Genomic DNA, 20,306 nt, shown 5'->3' on the forward strand with positions numbered 1-20,306 from the left:
GATTTTTGTTGTACTTGTCATTCTCTTCTTTTCCGAGGCTTCTTGGAGATTTGTGAGGTAGCTGTTTCCATCTCAGCAGACTTTCTTCTCCTTAATTATGATCTTGTTCTATTCTAGAAACAAGTTCATTTGAGACTTGAGTTTTCTTTTGAATCAATTGTAATATTTTAGAGGCTTGTACACGTGACTACCAGGTTTTGGGGGTTTTATTAAGTTACTTATATTTTATTTCCGCACTTTATTGTAATGTTTGAGTTTTAGGCTGACTTGTCTTGGTAGGATAAGACGAGTGCCATCACGTCCATTTTTGGGTCGTGACACATATGTTGAAAATTTTTTGCAAATAATATTGGCACGCCTAGTGGGACCAAATTTACCCTTCATCTCTTATATCTTCATCTCTTCTCTCTTAAATCAAATCTCGAAATCTGAAGCTGCAAAGTTAGAAGAATGAGTACTTCAAGCCTCGTCTTTGAGTTTCACAAGTCTACATTCCGTCAAGCCTTGAAGTAGGGGGCATTTGTAGACATTAAAATTTTGTAGACTCTACAAGATAAGTTCAATTCGAGTTAGGACTCTACAAATTGTGTTCAACTCAAATAAGAATTCTTGGAGGCTACTCAACCCTAAACCCTAGCTTATGCCTATATAAAGGGTACTAAATTCTCTTAAAAGACATCTTGGAAATTTCATAAAGAGATCAAGATCTCGAATACTCCACAAATTGATGGTTTATTCATAAAGAGAAGTCAAAATCTAAATCATCCTAGTTCGAGAATTACGCCACTAACGGCCCTCGAATCATGGATAAATCCTAAGAGAGTAGAATCAAGGGATCAACACAATTGTACCCTCAATCTATCTTGATCAATAAAATTTATGTTTCTTCATATTTTATTTTATGGTTTATTTATTTTCTAGATGTTTAAAATTTGCTGCAAACAATATTTTGTTGACATTAAAATTTAATGGGACTCTACAAGATGCGTTCAATTTGAGTTAAGACTCTATAAATTGTGTTCAACTCAAATAAGAATTCTTGGAGGCTAGTCAACCCTAAACTCTAGTTTATGCCTATATAAAGGGTACTAAATTCCCTTAAAAGGCATCTCGGAAATTTCATAAAGAGATCATGATCTCGAATACTCCACAAATTGATGGTTTATTCATAAAGCAAGGTCAAAATCTAAATCATTCTATTTCGAGAAATACGCCTCTAACGGCCTCGAATCATGGATAAATTCTAAGAGAGTAGAATCAAAGGATCAACAGAATTGTACTCTCAATCTATCTTGATCAATAAAATTTATGTTTCTTCATATTTTATTTGTATGGTTTATTTATTTTCCATATGTTTAAAATTTGTTGCAAACAATATTGGCATGCCCAGTAGGACTAAATCTGCCCTTTATCTCTTCTCTCTTAAATCAAATCTGAAAATCTGAAGATGCAAAGGTGGAAGAATGAGTACTTGAAGTCTCGTCTTTGAGTTTCACAAGTCTACACTCCATCAAGCCTTGAGAATAGACTTGACGGAGTGTAGACTTGTGAAACTCAAAGACGAGGCTTGAAGTACTCATTCTTCCACCTTTGCAGCTTCAAATTTTCAGATTTGATTTAAGAGAGAAGAGAGAAGATATAAGAGATGAAGGGCATATTTTGTCCCACTGGGCGTGCCAATATTGTTTGCAACAAATTTTAAGCATATGTAAAATAAATAAATCGTACAAATAAAATATGAAGAAACATGATTTTATTCATCAAGATTGTGAGTAAAAATTTGTTCCTCCCTTTATTCTACTCTCGAAGATGATTTATCCATGATTTGAGGGCCGTTAGTGGCGTATTTTCCGAACTAAGATGATTTTGATTTGACTTCTCTATATGAATAATCCATCAATTTGTGTAGTATTCGAGATCTTGATCTCTTCGTGAATTTTTCGAGATGCATGTTAAGGGAATTTTGTACCCATTATATAGGCATAAACTAGGGTTTAGGTTGAGTAGCCTCCAAGAAATCTTATTTGAGTTGAACACAATTTGTAGAGTCCCAACTCGAATTGACCGCATCTTGTAGACACCTACAAAATTTTAATGTCTACAAATGCCCCCTGCTTCAAGGCTTGACGGAGAATAGACTTGTGAAACTCAAAGACGAGGCTTGAAGTACTCATTCTTCCACCTTTGCAGCTTCAGATTTTCAGATTTGATTTAAGAAAGAAGAGATGAAGGGAAGATTTGGTCCCACTAGGCGTGCCAATTTGTTTGCAACAAATTTTAAACATATGGAAAATAAACGAACCATACAAATAAAATATGAAGAAACGTGATTTCATTAATCAAGATAGATTGCGAGTACAAATCTGTTTATCCCTTGATGCTCCTCTCCTAAGATTTATCCATAATTTTATCAATCAAGATAGCTTGCGAGTACAAAGATGTTTATCCCTTGATTCTCCTCTCCTAAGATTTATCCATAATCGAGGGCCATTAGTGGCATATTTCTCGAACTAGGATGATTTAGATTTGACCCTCTATATGAATAATCCATCAATTTGTGGAGTATTTGAGATCTTGATCTCTTTATGGAATTTCCGAGATGCATTTTAAGGGAATTTAGTACCCTTTATATAGGAATAAACTAGGGTTTATGGTTGAGTAGGCTCCAAGAATTCTTATTTGAGTTGAACACAATTTATAGAGTCCCAACTCAAATTGAACGCATCTTGTAGAGTCCCACAAAATTTTAATGTCTACAAATGCCCCCTGCTTCAAGGCTTGATGGAGTGTAGACTTGTGAAACTCAAAGACGAGACTTGAAGTACTCATTCTTCCACCTTTGCATCTTCAGATTTTCAGATTTGATTTAAGAGAGAAGAGATAAAGGGCAGATTTAGTCCCACTGGGCATGCCAATATTGTTTGCAACAAATTTTAAACATATGGAAAATAAATAAACCATACAAATAAAATATAAAGAAACATAAATTTTATTGATCAAGATAGATTGGGGGTACAATTCTGTTGATCCCTTGATTCTACTCTCTTAAGATTTGTCCATGATTCGAGGGCCGTTAGTGAGGTATTTCTCGAACTAGGATGCTTTAGATTTTGACCTCTCTTTATGAATAAACCATCAATTTGTGGAGTATTTGAGATCTTGATCTTTTTATGAAATGTCCGAGATGCCTTTTTTAAGGGAATTTAATACCCTTTATATATGCATAAACTAGGGTTTAGGGTTGAGTAGCCTCCAAGAATTCTTATTTAAGTTGAACACAATTTGTAGAGTCCCAACTCGAATTGAACGCATATTGTAGAGTCCCACAAAATTTCAATGTTTATAGCATGATACTTCACTTTAAAAACCCATTTGCAGCCAATGGGGACCTTCCCTGCAGGCAAAGGAACCACTTTCCTAGTCTAATTATCCTGAAGAACTGTGATCTCAGATTGCATGGCCTCAATCCAAAGAGGGTCAGTTGAAGCCTCCTGAAATGTCTTAGGTTCTACTATAGAGGTAAAAGAAGCAATGGAAGATATGTAGGATGCATGTAAAGAGGAATATGATAAAGAAGAACTAATAGGATGAGGAGTGGAAGGAGAAAGAGAGGAAGATGTAGTGATGAAGTATGTCATCAAGGCTGGTTGAGTCCTAACTCTAGTTGAGTGCCTTAACTCCACAACAAGTGGTGGAGGAAGTGATGGTTGAACATCAGGAAGGATGGGAGGTGGTTGAACTGAAGGGGAAGCCAACTCAAAAGAATTAGGTGTAGCAGTATGCTGAAAAAGAGGTTCTCTTATAGTAGAGTGTGTTTGAAAAGGAAATATGGATTCTTTGAAAAGCATATCCATGTTGACAAAAAAGGTAAGTGTAGTAAGGTTCAACAATATATGACCTTTAGAAGTGGTAGGATAACCCATCATCATAGCTTCAATGGCTCTAGCATCAAACTTATCATGGACTGACATCTTCTTGGCATAACAAAGACAACATGTGGTCCTGATATGATCTAGGGTGGGCTTCCTCCCATAAAACAACTCATAGGGGATTTTACTATTTAATATCACAAAAGGCAGTCGGTTAATGAGGTATACAACACCAAAGAACACAATGACCCCAATATTGATTATAATGCTTGCTTGATATATCAAACCTCTGCATTTCCAGATTGTGTCTATGCTTCCTCTCATCTATATCATTCTGTTGAGGAGTGTAGACACATGTTCTTTGGTGAATAATGCCAAAAGAACGAAGAGACTGGAACACTCAACATTAACAAATTCACTCCCAATTATCTTACCTGATCAACTTGACTGTAGTATTAAGTTGAGTATGAACCATTGTGAAAAACTGCCTCAATACAACTAAATTATCAGATTTCAACTTGAGCAGAAATAACCAAGTGATTCTGGAATGATCATCAACAACAGTAAGAAATATTTTATTGCCATCAAAGGTTTGTACATGATAGGGACCCCATACATCAATATGTAGTAAATCAAAAATAGTTGTAGCCCTAGTAGTACTCTTAGGAAAAGGCAACCTAATATGCTTATCCAAGGGGCAAATAGAACAATTATCCAAGCATATGCAAATTATCAAGTGGAGATTGTTTTATTAAAAAAAATAGAATTTATAAGTCTTACGACTTTATTTTCAAAAGACTTAAACAGATAAAATCATTTGAAAATATTTAAAAGGGAGTTCGGGGATTCACAATAATATTTTAGGAAGGTGCTAGGCCCCCAAAATATCCGCTAACTTGCAGTTATTCGATAACTGACTTAGTTTGGCTATAATTTAAAATTGTGATAAAATATTTCTTAGAGTTGTTTGAAAATAAAAATGCCAAAAATCATTAAGATCGTTTGAAAGTGAAAAATTATTTATCTAAATGAGTTTTAATTTGGAAAATCCTTTAAGCCGTTTACTTTATTTGATCGAGCTATCAAAACCAAAAGGGGTTCTGCAGGGATTTGGATTCTTCTAACACTAAACTAGCACAAGAAGAACAACAAATAATTGAAAAAACATATAAAGAGGGAGAGAGAGGGAGAGAGAGTTGAGTCCATATCTGGGTTTTCTATTCGCCTTAACCGGTTTTTGGACTCACATGTTTTGGGTTTTTGACCCATTTGTTTTGGGCCTTTGGCCCACTTCACCTGTACCTGTCCTAAATTCTAAGAATACAATAAGTAAATAATTAAATGGGCTTAGGCCCAACAACAACGAAATACAAATTTTAAGGAAAAAATAAAATTTGGGTCTTCATGACCCAATTTTCTTCAACTCTTCAATTGACTCTATTCTTCAATTTGGGGGCCTGTTCATCGGTTTTGTTGGTGAACTCGATAGACGATAGCATGAGTCTTTACGACTCCCTCGAATATGTTAGGATAAAATTTGGTCCCATGCGGACTCAGAGGCAGATTTCACATGTGACAGAGTATGAAAATATCATTAGCACTTACTGTAACTAAAACAATAAAATTATTAGTCACACCAATCTTCTGCTTAACATAAACTACCTTCCATGTTAACAAGGTAAAAATAAATAACAGTGAAGAAAAATAGGCATGTGAGATCACTAAGTACAAACCAATAATACATGTAGGCTTTGATATAATTTTCTTTCTAAAATCTCAAACATGCGGAGCAAATTTATGTATTAACTAATGTGATCTTAAGGATTTTGAGGAATGAATTCATTCTTGTAACATGAGATGGGAAACAAGGTAGTATCAAAAGCTACTGACTAAAACACGCAACAGGGACCCAACTATCGCATAAAAACGATGCAAAACACTTAAGGACAAGAAAATTTATTGATTTATTTTTTTATCGACAAAAAAAAACACAAGTCAACTTATGCATTGGTTAAATGAGGCAAAATAATGAACATATTATCAAGCTATCACAGCACTGGAATGAGAAAAAAAAATCTGCATTGGGACATAAGCAAACCAACAAGAACAAAGCTCTTAAGAAAAATGACACTATCAAAATAGTAGCACTAAAACAGAGCAAATAGTTGAGTTATACAATCAAATTTTGGTCATAAATGTACTACTAAACCAAAAATTTCATTGCAAAGGGACAACCAAAATAGTCATGATAGCCGAAACAAAGATAAAGGCTTAATTGCTCATTCAACACCAAAGCTAATTAATTTAAAGGAAAAGAAAGCTTATAATTAGACAAACAACTATTTTTTAAATAAGACCAACACAAATCACCTATGTAGCAAGTAAACTAACATGACAAAAAGTACTGCAGTGAGCCAAGAAAAAAGAAAAAAAACATACATGCTGCTCCTAAACAAACGAAAACACACAGATTCAAACAATTTGAAACTCAATGATTACTTAATGAACACGCCATTAGTTAATTAGGAGTTCCAAATGTTTAGTACATTAATACAGTACATGATTCAAACAAATATACACTCACTATTTTTATCGCACACAAGGTTAATCATAATACCATTTTCATGACAAAAAGGGCTAAAAATAATTAAACTATCAAGTGTATGGCAGACCAAGATCAAAATAGAATCACCTCCCCGAGCGCCGACTACGAGAGTTAATTCTATCGGCGGAATGGTGATTCCAAAGCATTGCTAAGATAGATAGTCACCAACAGTGGCTTGGAACAATGTAAAACAAAGGGTAAACAAAGTTCGATGTTTCGGGAAGTCGTCCGACCGATGGACATACACACAAAAAAAGGTAAGCCGAACAACAAACTATCAGAGGGTCCAAACCACACTACGCAGTGAAGAGTCACGCGGGGAAAACAGAAACTTACCAACTTGGGATGAACGATCTTAAACAAACGCGGACAATAAAACCAACTTTAAAGAAAATCTCATGCACATTTGAAAGGGTCACCAAAATTCAAACTCTATTCGATGATATATCGAGGACATACAACGAAAAGTGACTTCAAAATATGATGTAGGAAACATAACGGAACAAATATCATTTGAAAAAAGGAAACGAGAAATGGAGACGAGAATGTTACCTGTTACGATGCAGCGAACTGAGAGACGAGTGAGCAGGAAATGACTTCCTCGAAGTTTCGATAAATAAGAGGCAAACAATGACTCGAGCTACACTTGAAACTTTCACTGTTTCTGCCTCCAAGAGATACTCTCTAAATGTTTATATATGAGATTTTATAGCTAAAAGCTACTGCTTCTTTTCAATGTTCAAGCTATTTCCCCCAAACCAAGTCTTTTCAAAGTTCAAGACCTTTCTCAAAAAAAGAAAAATCCAAAAACAACTCTCTCCCTCTATGTTTCTACCTTCAAAAGAATTCTTTCCAAAATTTTCGTTCCCTCTTATTCAAGATAAAAAAAAACCCTTTTTTCTAGAACAAAAACTAATATATAGATGGAGATGTAGGGTTTCGAAAAAAATGAGGGGAAAAGGGTGAGTGCAAAATTGTATTAGAACTAGGGGGTTTTGAATTCTAATCCCAAAATTTCATCCAAAAACAGAGAATCCTCCGCTACAACTTCAAAAAAAAAAATTCCAAAGGGGAAAAAAATGGGGTATTATTTTTACAGCTAACAATCTTGGGGGAACAAATCGAAAAGGTACAATCCACAACGGGAAAACAATGAGGACCATTCAATCTTGAGCCACAACGAACGATGGCGCAGATTGCTCCACCTGGCCTGCGAAGGATGAATCCTCTCTGCTGGAAACGTACGGATTGATGATGTAGCGAGGAAGACGACGAGAAAGCAATCAGGCACGTGATATGCTTTTCACACCGCGTACTCGTCGTGTCCTCCGTGAATTTTGACGCCCGTTCCGTGTATTCACGTGACTAGGCTTCCTTTGTTGAACGAAGAATGGGCCGGGTCGGAGGAAAAAATGGGTCGACGCACTGGGAAAAGGAGTTGGAGTTTGGGGTTGAGGTGCAGGGCTTGGAAAATTTCTAGGGATATTGGGCTGACTAGAAATATGTTAAAGTTGGGCTGGGAATTAGACCACAAATGGCCAAACTTTGAGTCCAAATAGAATGAATCAATTAATTAATAAGCATCTTAATTTTAACGAAATAAAATAATTACTTTAATTACAAACTAAATAATTTAAAGCCTACACTATCATATAAGAGAACTAAATAGTAAGATATTTAAACGAGTGAAATCTCTTTGGGGCGATTTTCGGATATTCGTAAAATGTATTAACTATACACCTAATTGCATGAAACCTATATATTAATAAAATTGTAAAAAGGATAAAACTTTAAAAACACTTGCAAAATATTTTGAACTTTATAAAAACTAATTATTTTAAATCTTTTTGGAATTAAGAAGCTCGTTAATTAGTTATTATCGGGGAGGGTCAAAATTGAGTGTCAACAACTGTCCCTCATTTTACTTGGATTGATCAAGAAATTCGAGAAAATGAAATTGACCAACCCAATTTCGACCAACCACACCTTCATCTTTAAGCAAAGGCTTTGGTACGGACTTTAGGACTTATGGCCGAACCCTGAAAACGGGTTTCCTACATATCTCAGACTATATGAGAATTCAGGCCACTTGTAGTTTGATATGCTTGATTTAACGCATGATTTTGAAAAAATTCAAAAGTTATCTCGATACCGGATCATGAAGGGATTGAAATGCTCGGAAATAGGAATTAAGGGCAAACTTTGGAATACAACCGAGTTTTCAACATTGAGCTCGCCTACATATCCTAAACAGAAGGAGTCAGGCTGCTTGTAGTTCGACTCAATCGGTTGAGAAGGAAATCTATCATGCTAGATAACCTTGGTTTTTGGAAAAGTGACAAATAGGTCGACTATGAAAAGGAGGCTTGTAACCTCTTAACCATGAATGTGGCGCGCTTCACACCCATAAATAAAGAACTTACATGGACATAATTTCCAAAGCTCTTGGCGCATAGTTAGTCAGATCGGAAACTTGCTTCCGACATATACCAAAATCTCCGGATGCGAGACTCAAACTGACACACCTAAAGAAAAACCCACATGCCTTTTGATAGGGGTGTGGTTTGATCGTGGGGTCGCTCCTCTGCTCGCGTCCTAAGAGTTTTACACTCCTCTTTGGACTATATCCAGTTCGCTGCTAAGAAAAAGTTCCACGTGCATCCTTTTTATGTCGTCCGCACCTGTGGTATGTTTTGGAGAATTCATACTTCGGATGCTCTCGACAAAAACTGAGATAAAACTTGTTAGCATAAAAATGCAATTATGATGGGAGACAGTGTCTTTTACCATGTCGACACTTAATTATTCTCCTCGAAATTTGACGTCAACTCGATTGGTTTGACGTAAAGCAAATAAAGCTTATGTCTTGTGTTTGCAATATAATCTTCAATGCACTCTTCATTGGATGTCAAAATAAATAAAGCTGATGCAATGCTGATATTTTCTTCGTTGCTTTCGATGATTCTCTTGGCATTCACTCTTGCCAAATAAAGATGCAGTTGATATTGAGGGGTAAATATTTCCCTTGAGATGAACGATTCCTCCTCTGGCAGTGCATGATTTCTTGTCGGGTATGAATATCTTCACGCGATGCATAAATTTCTGCGAGATATGAATATCTTCTTGCGATGCGTAATTTCTGCGCGGTTTGGAATTTTCTCGCGATGCATAATTTTTGCGAGGTATGAAGTCTTTTCGCGAGGCATGAAATCTTCTCGCGATGCATAGCTCTCGACGAGGCATAAATATATTCCCGCGATGCATGAATATTGACTAGTGATGCATGAATATTGACTCGTGAAGCATGACCTTCCGCGATACATGAATATTGACTCGCGATACATGACCTTCTGCAATGCATGAATATTGAATCGTGATGCATGATCTTCCACGATGCATAAATATTGACTCGCAATGCATGACCTGCCGCAATGCATGAATATTGACTCGCGATGCATGAATATTGACTCGCGATGCATGAATATTAACTCATGATGTCATCCTTGGTACCAACTAAAGATAGTTCTTCAATCGAGCAACATAGTGATCTTTTGGATGCCTTCTTGATGATCATATCATCTCAAATTAAAATAACGATTAAATGATTTTCCAAGTAATGTATCATCTTGATCAACAATAAAATAAATGACCCATCCGGGTAGTGCATTGTCTTGATCGACAATATGATAAATGACCCCTCTGGGTAATAGTAACATCATATCTGACATTATGATGCAGATGACGTTCTTTATGGAAATCATAAATTCTTTCATGAGATTTTCGTTTGATTCCCCTTCAAATCTAACTGGATGTTCTTTATAGACTTCATGTTGTTGAAAATTAACTGAAGTAAACCATTCATATTCCCAAGTCTCCGGTGTAAGCAATATAAAATAATTCCTGCGTTTACAGGAACATGGTTAAATTTTTGGGAGAGCTTTCTCCTCCCTTGACTTCTCCATATTTATCGATCGGAGGAATTTGATGATATCAAAGCAAAGCTATAAACCTGCGTCCATAGAAAAATTGTTAGTTTTAAAACAAACTAATCTGTGTCGATTTCATCAGTTGCCTGCTCCTTGTCATGCTATCTCCGAATGATTTCCCGGTCTCCCGACTCTTGATAGATAAGACAAAACATTTATGCCAAAACAAATGAAACATGAAAGGGAAAATTCAAGAGAAATAAATTTTCGAGAAATAGTATCTGAAAAAAGTCACTGCCAAGTCATGTCATATCAGGCTTAACAAACTTCTTTGAGTCTGATGCTTGGAGGTCTATCTGGTTATTTGCTGGAGAGTTTTCAGAGTCATTCCGGACTAGTAGATAAACCCATGCTGAAATTTCGAGGTCGTCCTCAAAATTTCTGTCCCAGTTACTTTCTTGCTTATCTTTCCACTATAACTGAGTAGATCGCGGAATTTTTGAGATTTTCTCACAAATTCTGTCCCAGTTGCAAATATCAAAATATCTTCAGTCTTAACTTGCTGAGAAAGAATCTTCTTCTCGAGAGTTTTTGAGTCCCTCTCAAAAAATCTGTTCAGTCTCTATTGTGAAGAGGAATAGAAATCTTCCGGGAGATATGACCGAACCCTTGTGGCGCCTACGTATCCCGTTGAGGCAGGAATCAGGTCAAACGTAGTTCCCCTCAGGGATAACAATAATAAAAATTGCAAAGAAACCGACCGAGGACGACATAGGCAGGCTACGTATCTCATTTTTGAGAATTTAGGTCGAACGTAGTTCAAATACAAGGAAATATTAAAAGGGGTAAATGGGGTGACCGAAGCCGACATGGGCCGCCTACGTATCTCATTTTTGAGAATTCAGGTCAGATGTAGTTCATTCCAGGAGGGATAAGAATTTAAGCAAAACAAATACAAGCAAACAGAATGATTACAACTAAATAAAAGAAATGCAAACCGAAGCTTCACACGTAGTATCTCTTGACAGCATCTAAGTTGATCGGTTTCGGCCACGCGGTGCCATCAATCTCCAACAGGACCAAAGCACCTTCGGATAATACTTTGTGAACCATATAAGGACCTTTCCAATTCGGCGCGAAATTCCTTTATACTCATCCTGATGAGGAAAAATTCGCTTAAGTAGTAACTGTCCAATTTCAAAAATTCTGGCTTTGACTCTTTTGTGGAAAGCTAGAATCATTCTCTGTCGATATAGTTGACAATGAGAAACAGCAACCATTATCTTCTGGTCGATCAAGGTCAACTGATCAATTCGCTCGCTAACCCATTCAGCATTACTCAACTCAGCTTCTTGGATAATTCTCAAGGATGGTATTTCAACTTCGGCAGGTATGACTGCTTCTGTTCCATATACTAACAGGTACAGAGTAGCTCCAGTTGACGTTCTGACAGTCGTTCGATAACTCAATAAAGCATATGGAAACATCTCGTGCCTACCTCGGTGGTTGTCAGTCATTTTCCACAAAATCCTCTTAATATTCTTATTGGCGGCTTCTACAACTCCATTCATCTGAGGACGATAAGCGATTGAGTTTCGATGAGTAATCTTAAATTGCTCACATATCTCTCTTATTAAGTGACTGTTGAGATTTGCACCATTATCAGTAATGATGGATTCAGGTACTCCGAACCTGCATATCAGATTGTTGCGAACAAAATCAGCTACAACTTTCTTGGTTACCGATTTGTAAGAAGCTGCTTCCACCCACTTGGTGAAGTAGTCAATGGCAACCAAAATAAATATGTGTCCATTATAAGCGGCTGGCTCTATTGGACCGATGACATCCATACCCAAGCTACAAATGGCAAAGGTGAACTCATAGCATTAAGTTCGTGAGGTGGAACTCATAGCATTAAGTTCGTGAGGTGGCACTCGGATCAAAATCGACGTGCACTTGACATTTATGACATTTTTGCACAAACTTGCAACAATCATTCTCCATAGTCATCCAGAAATAACCGGCTCGAAGGATCTTTCTTGCCAAAGTGAGACCATTCATATGCGTGCCACAAACTCCGACATGTATCTGTTCAATAAGCTTCGCAGCTTCGAGGGCCTCAACACATCTGAGAAGACCTAAGTCAGGAGTCCTCCTATACAGGATTTCTCTACTTAAAAAGAAATTGAGAGCCATACGGCATATCTACTTCTTCTTATTGGACGTAACATCTTCGGGATAAGTTCTAGACTCCAAATACATCTTTATATCAAAATACCAAGGCAAACCGTCTGGTTCTGCTTCAATAAGGGAACAATGGACTGGACGTTCTTTCAACTATATATCCAGAGGATCAATATAATCTGTATCCGTATGTTTAATCATGGAATCAATGGTGGCAAGAGCATCAGCCAACTCATTCTATAATCTGGGAGTATGTCTGAACTTGATCTTGCGAAATCTTTTGCACAACTGTTGTACATACTGTATGTAAGGTATAATCTTCGGGTTCTTCACGGCCCATTCTCCTTGAAATTGATGAATCAAAAGATCTGAGTCTCCAATAACCAACAACTCATAAAAATTCATGTCAATGGCCATCTTCAACCCAAGAATACAAGCTTCGTATTCAGCCATGTTGTTCGTGCAATTAAACAGAGCTTAGCTGCCATGGGGTAATTATGCCCAGATTCTGACACTAAAACTGCTCTGATGCCTTTCCCTTGATGATTCGCCGCTCCATCGAAGACTAATATCCAACCGGGGTATGCCTCAGAAATATCTTCACCCACAAATGACACTTCTTCATCGTGAAAATAAGTCTTAAGCGGTTCATACTCTTCATCGACAGGATTTTCTGCGAGATGATCAACCAAAGCTTGTGCTTTTATCGCCTTCTGAGTCACATACAGAATATCAAACTCACTTAATAGCATTTTCCATTTAGATAACTTTTCGATCGGCATCACCTTCTGGAAAATATACTTCAATGGATACATTCTGTAAATGAGATATGTGGTATACAAAGACAAATAATGTCTCAACTTCTGGGCAAGCCAAGTCAAAGCACAACATGTTCTCTCCAACAGAGTCTATCGAGACTCGTATGGAGTAAACTTCTTGCTTATGTATAGATAGTTTTTTCCTTCTTTCCTATCTCGTTGTGTTGACCAAGTACGCATCAGAATGCACTATCTGAGATGGACAAATACAACAACAAAGGACTCCCTTCTCGCGGAGGAAACAATATCGGTGGATTTGACAAATATTTTTTGATAGCGTCGAAAGAAATCTGACACTCTTCAGTCCACTTTGTCGGAGCGTCTTTCTTCAACAGCCTGAAGATAGGCTCACACACCAAGGTTGATTGACCTATGAATCGACTGATGTAGTTTAACCTTCCTAAGAAACTCATCACCTCTTTTCTCGTCTTCGGTGGAGGCAACTTTTGAATTGCTTTAATCTTGGAAGGATCGAGCTCGATACCCCTTCTACTTACTATAAATCCCAACAACTTGCCAGCTGGTACTTAAAAAGCACATTTAGCTGGATTCAACTTCAGGTTATACCAACGCAGACGATCAAAAAACTTCTTCAAATGTGTCAAGTGGTTCGAACTCTCGCGGACCTGATTATGACATCATCCACATACACCTCAATCTCTTTATGAATCATATCATGAAATATGGTCGTCATAGCCCTCATATAGGTAGCGCCAGCATTCTTGAGTCCAAATGACATCACCCTATAATGATATACACCCCAAGGTGTAATAAAAGTCATCTTTTTTGCATCTTCCTCGTCCATCAAAATCTGGTGATAACCTGCGTAACAATCCACAAATGACTGCATTTCATGCTTAGCAAAGTTATCAATCAAAATATGAATATTCGGCAACGGAAAATTATCCTTCGGGCTAGCTTTGTTGAGCTCTCTGTATTCGACACAAATCCTGATTTTCTCGTCTTTCTTGGCAATCGGAACAACATTGGCTAACCAAGTTGGGTATTGTGTCACTTCCACCAATCGAGATACTATTTGCTTGGTGATCTCTTGTTTGATCTTTATACTCGGTTCAGGCTTGAACTTCCGAGCCTTTTGCTACACCAGATCGAACCCCGGATTAATCGGTAGTTTATGAGATACAACATCGGTACTCAGCCCTTGCATGTCGCTGACTTCCCAGACGAACACATCAATGTACTCGGTGAGTAAATGAACTAGGCCTTTTCTTTGAGTTTCATTCAAGTGAATGCTGATCTTATCCTCTTTAACGCACTCCGGATCCCCCAAATTTACCGTTTCCATTTCCTCTAGATTTGGTTTATGTTGATTTTCAAACTGCCGAAATTCCTCGACGACATACTCTGGTTCCTCACTTTCTTCTTCGTAATCATAAATCTCGTCATTACCAGCCTCATTTTGTTCATCTAGCTCGTTACATGACATGACATTGGCAGGATTAAACTTACATTACTGAAACCATAAACAAACAAAGTTAGAAAATCAAAGTATAGCAAATAACTAAATAAATAAATTTAAAAACAAATAGGCTTTCATTCAAATTTAAAAACAATGCAAACATTGTCCATGGCATAGGGCCATGTTGTATTCTTTGAACATCACGATGGAAATTTGAAAATTCAAACAGTTAAGAAAATGCAAAATGGTGGGTCTCGGGCCTCTTCCGGACTACCACCGATTTTAATATGCATGAAACGATGCCCTTCTACTGAGGAGTTTGGGGGATCAGGATGGGTGTGGAGGTCCAGTTCTGCAGCATCTCTCCTGGCTCAGCATCGTGGATACTAGCTAGCTCGACCTCTTCCTCAATAACAGCATCGATCTCCTCGAAGAGGTCACAGATTCCTTCCCCGAGGTCTTCATGCTCGGCATACTCTCGGACTGGGAAGGATTGATATAGATGTGGGATCGTCATAGCCAATGCTTGATCATTTTTCTTCTTCGTCTTCATGTCATCATCTGTGGGGATGTACCCCAAACCATATCTGGCTCCCTTAACAAGGATCGGAATAGGCTCAATAATTCCTTGGGAATTTCTTCCCAATTCGAAACCTGGTTCAAAACCATTCTACTGCATTACAGTGGCCATTATCTTCTACACGGCAGGCATGGGAGTCTGTGGGGCCAAGTCTTCACCAGTGGCATTTACCATCTCCACCGTGTAGAAATATTTACCTCGTGATATCTCATCAATGATCGGCGCCTGTCTACAAGAGTGACTCCCTTCTCCATAAATAACCAGCTCTTCGTTCTTCCAAACGAGCTTCATCATCTGATGTTAGAAGAAGGGACAGTTGCAGCCATATAAATGAAAGGCCTTCCCAGAAAAAGGTTATAGCTGGTATCGATATCCAATACTTGAAACTGTGCACTAAATTCTGTTGGGCCCATTTGGATGATTAGATTCACCGCTCCCAACGTAGCTCTCTGAACCCCATCAAAGGCTCTTACATTGTCTTGGTTTTGTTCAAGTTTCCCCAAGTCAAACCTTAACTGCCTCAACGTCGATAACGGGCAGATATTAAGACCAGATCCATCATATACTAAGACGCAGTTGACAACCTTTTCGCGGCATACCACAGTCTATTTGTGTGACCTCCCTTCAAAAGGCAACTCATCGTCACAAAAGTTTATTCGGTGCCCTCGAATAAGCTGGTGAATCATAGCGGCCACGTTATCGCTACTTGTGCCCGCGGGTACATACGTATCATCGAGAGACTTCATCAAAGCCTGCCTGCATGATTGAGAACTCATCAGAAGGGCCCATACGAAGATTTGGGCTAGAGTCTTCTCCAAATGCTTGATGATAAAATAATCTTTCGGCTGCATTCTTCTCCAGAATTCCTCTGCTTCTCCTTCGCTTATTGGCCTTTAACCTGATCCTTCTTTTGACCACTGAGAGCAAGCTCGTCAGTAGTGTAACATCTTCCGGATCAGGTCATGCCTTGAGCAACAACAGTTTCAATAACGAGCTTAGGCTTGATGAGAATATTTGATGGCACCAAAGCAACAGCCTTTGTGGGTGTCAAAATAATGAACTCTTTCTTCTCTTTGATGCTAAAAGAAGATACAACTTTTCCAGATCATCATGAACAATTGGAGTAATCATTTTTGTTCCACACCAGCCATCGTCTGTCTCAATCATATTGACATTGCCGCCCCCATGATTCAGCAACGGGTTGGTGTTGACATTTGGTGCCGCTAGTTGGAGAGAGACTACCTCTTGGTAAATCAAATCCTAAATTTTGTGCTTGAGGTTGATACTATCCTCAATATCATGCCTAACACTTTTGGAATGATAAGAACATCTCTGATCGGGTCTGTAGAATTTTTAATTGACATCCACGGGTTTGGGCCCCACAGGGTGGATGTATCCGGCCGCAGCCAGTCGCTCGTACAGCTTTGTTCGGCTTTCAGCAAGCGCAGTGAAGTTCCTTGAAGGCTTCTTCTCAAATCTGGGTCGGGGAGGGTCATAACTGCCTTGTTGGGAAGGAGGCCCCTGTTGATAACTTCTGGTATTTGGATGGGGGGCTTGGCTTCTAGGATATGGATTTTTTGGTAGTTTGGCGATGGAGCTTGGTAATTCGGAGGAGAATTTTGGTATGGAGTTTGGACTTGATAAATAGGAGGGGGTGCTCGGTAGATCGAATGCACGTTAGCGCAGTTGGGAGCAACACCCTAGTAGGGAGATGGAATTTGGTAAGGTGGAGGATGATTTGGGTAAATGGGAGATAGATTTTGGTAATTTGGGGGTGGACTTTGGTATAGTGGAGCTTGGACGTTTGGATAAATGGAGGTAGCATTCTGATAAATTAGAGGATATTTGGGATTACTAGATTGTGTGTAGCAAGCTTGGTGGGAATTTTGAGAAGGTCGAGAGCGACCTTAGGAATATGACGAGCTTCTGGGGGTTTTCCTTCCTCCATATCAAACAGCAGTGATTTCCTCTCTTTTCTTTTTCAACAACCCTGAAAATCCAGGCGATGCGGCTACACGGGCTATCTTTCCTGATTTTAAACCATCCTCGATAGTCTCACCAATCTTGAATATCTTGGCAAATCTTGCTCTAACGAGTAATATAATTCTATCATAATATTCAGTCTCTTGCACACGCACGAATACTTCAACGATTTCATTCTCGGACATGGGTGGTCTCACCCTTGCCGCTTTTTTTTCTCTACCTACAAGCGAACTCCTTATAGTTCTCAGTTGATTTTTGCTTCATCTTCTCCAAAGAGTATCGGTCTGGAAACATTTCTACGTTATAAGCAGATCGATCGATAAAATCTTTGGCCAATGCATTCCTGCTGGCCATTGCCTGGTCTCATGCGATGTGAACCATTTAAGAGCTTCTCCGCACAGGCTTCAGCTGAAGAGCCGCATCAGTAAAGATTCATCCCTTCCAACTCCAACGAGCTGGTCGCAGTAGGCCCTCAAGTGAGACATAGGACTCCCAACTCCTCCGAATGTGTCAAACATTGGGATCTTGAACCCTTCTAGAAGGTCCAAATTTGGATGAATACATAAGTCTTCATAACTAAGCCCAGCGATATCAGGGATGCATTGGAGCTCCTTCATGGACTTCTTGATCTCTTCTTTTATGTCGACCTTTACCTCTTCCTTTGCCCTCCACTCCTTTTCTTGTTCCTCATAATGGTCCAGCTCAGAACCGTGCACATCGTGCTCGGTAGGGACGGAAATTTGGAAAGTTGCTCTTTTTGGTAAGAGTGGAGCTACAGAGGGACTCTGAGCATTTTGATAATTCTTTGGGTACGTCTGAGGATTGGTATTCTGATTTAAGTGGTGGTGGGGTGTTTGGGGATTGAAAGTATTTTGGTTTTGATTTTGCGGTGGCGGAGCGATTTGATGGTGGGTATTTTGAGGATGGGATGGCATTTGGGGATGGTTGTTTTGAGGAGGAGGTGGAGTTTGGTAAGATGCATAAGCATATTGGGGATTTTGGGTATTCAAATCTATAACCGATGGATTCTGAGCAGGTGTAAATGGATGGTTCTGGGCTGGATCCATATTTGAAGAAGGGAAGTAGATTGGAGGCCTCCAATCAGCAGCGTTAGCAGAAAATCCTGGTGGAAGCAGATCCTGTCTCCTTTGCATCTCTACCCTCATCTCTGCAATCTGTTCCATCAACTGCAGAATCAACTCGTTCTGGTCCGCTACGGTGGGTTGAGCCACCACAATATAAGTAAGACTTACTTCTTCATTATTATCCCCCATAACAGTCTTTTCTTTGTCTAAGCTTTGTCTAGGGAAGGAATCTGCGGGACCTTTTGATCTAGTGAAATAAGGATGATTTGCCAGCTTTCGATCGACACAGACCAGTTTCAAAGTACCTGAGAAGAAAAACAACTCAAAGGCAGATTTGTCCGTGCAGATTCAGAGTACAAAATGCATATTATCACACAGAGAGCAGATAAACACACAAGTTGCTTTGTTTGAGGATATCTTCAACCCACAAGTCAGGATGGAAACACATTTTTCAACAAACAGAAGTTTACTTGTTTTAGTTTTGACGCTGTCTCAGAAAGGCTAAACCACGTTGAGCTAAGGTTTTCCTTGCAGCTTCTCTTTGACGTTCGTTAATCTGGCCTTCGTATTTTCTCATAACATGAAGGAGGAGAATGAAAATTTTTAATGGTAGGGGACAGTCCTGGGAAGGTTGGCTACGTGTCTCACAAGGAAAATTCAGGCCCAACGTAGTTCGAGTACAAGATAAAACATTTTCATTCATTCGTTCATTACGATTACAAGGAAATTGAAAGTCAACTATAGAGCTTTTAAAAGATAAAATGATGATGACCTGTTAGTCATTTCCCTTCCTGTTGCAGCATTAGTCTCCTCCTTTCAGACGGCCTAAAAATGGAGGTCTGTAGATGATTTCCTCGTTGTCGTCTTCCCTGGTCGCTTCAGGGTGAGAGTTATCGGGACCGCTATTAGCCCCTCGATCGTAGACAGGGTGTTTCTCGCGCATTTTCTGAAGTTTATAAAGCATGCTGCTATGGAAGGCTTTGTTCTTCTTCCTCAGTGCGGCCATCCTCTCTTTCATGGAGGCAAATTCTTCCATTTCCACTGTCATCTCCTCATCAAGTGACATGCTTTTAGCCAACAGAGCGGCCGTCTCCGATTCTATCCTCGCCTCTCTTGCTTCTCTCTCTTGCACTTTCAACCTAAGCATGTCCAACTTCTCTCGCAAGTCCTCTGTCTCCATCTCAACATCTTTATTTCTCTTCATTTGTGATGTCAGATCCTCATCCAGTGTCACGGTTGTAGCTTTGTAGATTGCGGTGGCCATGTCGACTTTGAGCCCTTCCTCCTTGGCTTCTTGAATTTCCCGAGTGATATGCTCTATCTTTCTTTATAGTTCTTCTCCAGTGAGTTCCATCTGGATGTTCTCACCTTTGTCCATAGCGGTGATTTTTTCCTTTCCTGACACGGTAGAATGAATGTTTTAGGGTTTGTGGTATAGGAGGTGTCTTTTGAGTGAGAAACTTAAGACTTGGAAATTTTGGTCGGACATTTTGCAATAGTGACTTCTGTATATTCTTTGGAAATTTCTGTATATGAGTGGGTTTAGAATATCCTCATTCATAGAAACATAACACATAAGAAGTTAAACACACATATATCGCGTCCTAATACATATAGAGGGACCCTTTTGTGCCAAGGGTAGGCCTAGCGCATTTGAATGATGTACGTGTGAATTTGAACCAACTAACAATCCCCCCCCCCCAAAAAAAAAAAAATTTCACTAGTGAATAATAATGTTTGCAAAGGGGAAAATAAAGGATAAAATATTAAAGACAAACCCACACAGGGACATTTGAAAGTGCAATCAAGGCAGGCCCACGCAGGGGCTAAAAACAA

General features: G+C 38.8%; 1 long non-coding RNA gene across 1 annotated transcript; it reads right to left on the minus strand.

Annotated features, from left to right (window-relative positions):
* Positions 1 to 5,025: 5,025 nt before the first annotated feature.
* On the minus strand, positions 5,026 to 7,831 carry LOC114074470. The gene is made up of 2 exons (XR_003574875.1): positions 7,027 to 7,831; positions 5,026 to 5,479 (listed from the first exon to the last, which is right to left on the minus strand). It is a non-coding gene; the product is annotated as an uncharacterized LOC114074470 (long non-coding RNA).
* Positions 7,832 to 20,306: the final 12,475 nt, after the last annotated feature.

This window comes from Solanum pennellii, chromosome 10, assembly GCF_001406875.1.
Source record: "Solanum pennellii chromosome 10, SPENNV200".
Lineage (NCBI taxonomy): Eukaryota > Viridiplantae > Streptophyta > Magnoliopsida > Solanales > Solanaceae > Solanum > Solanum pennellii.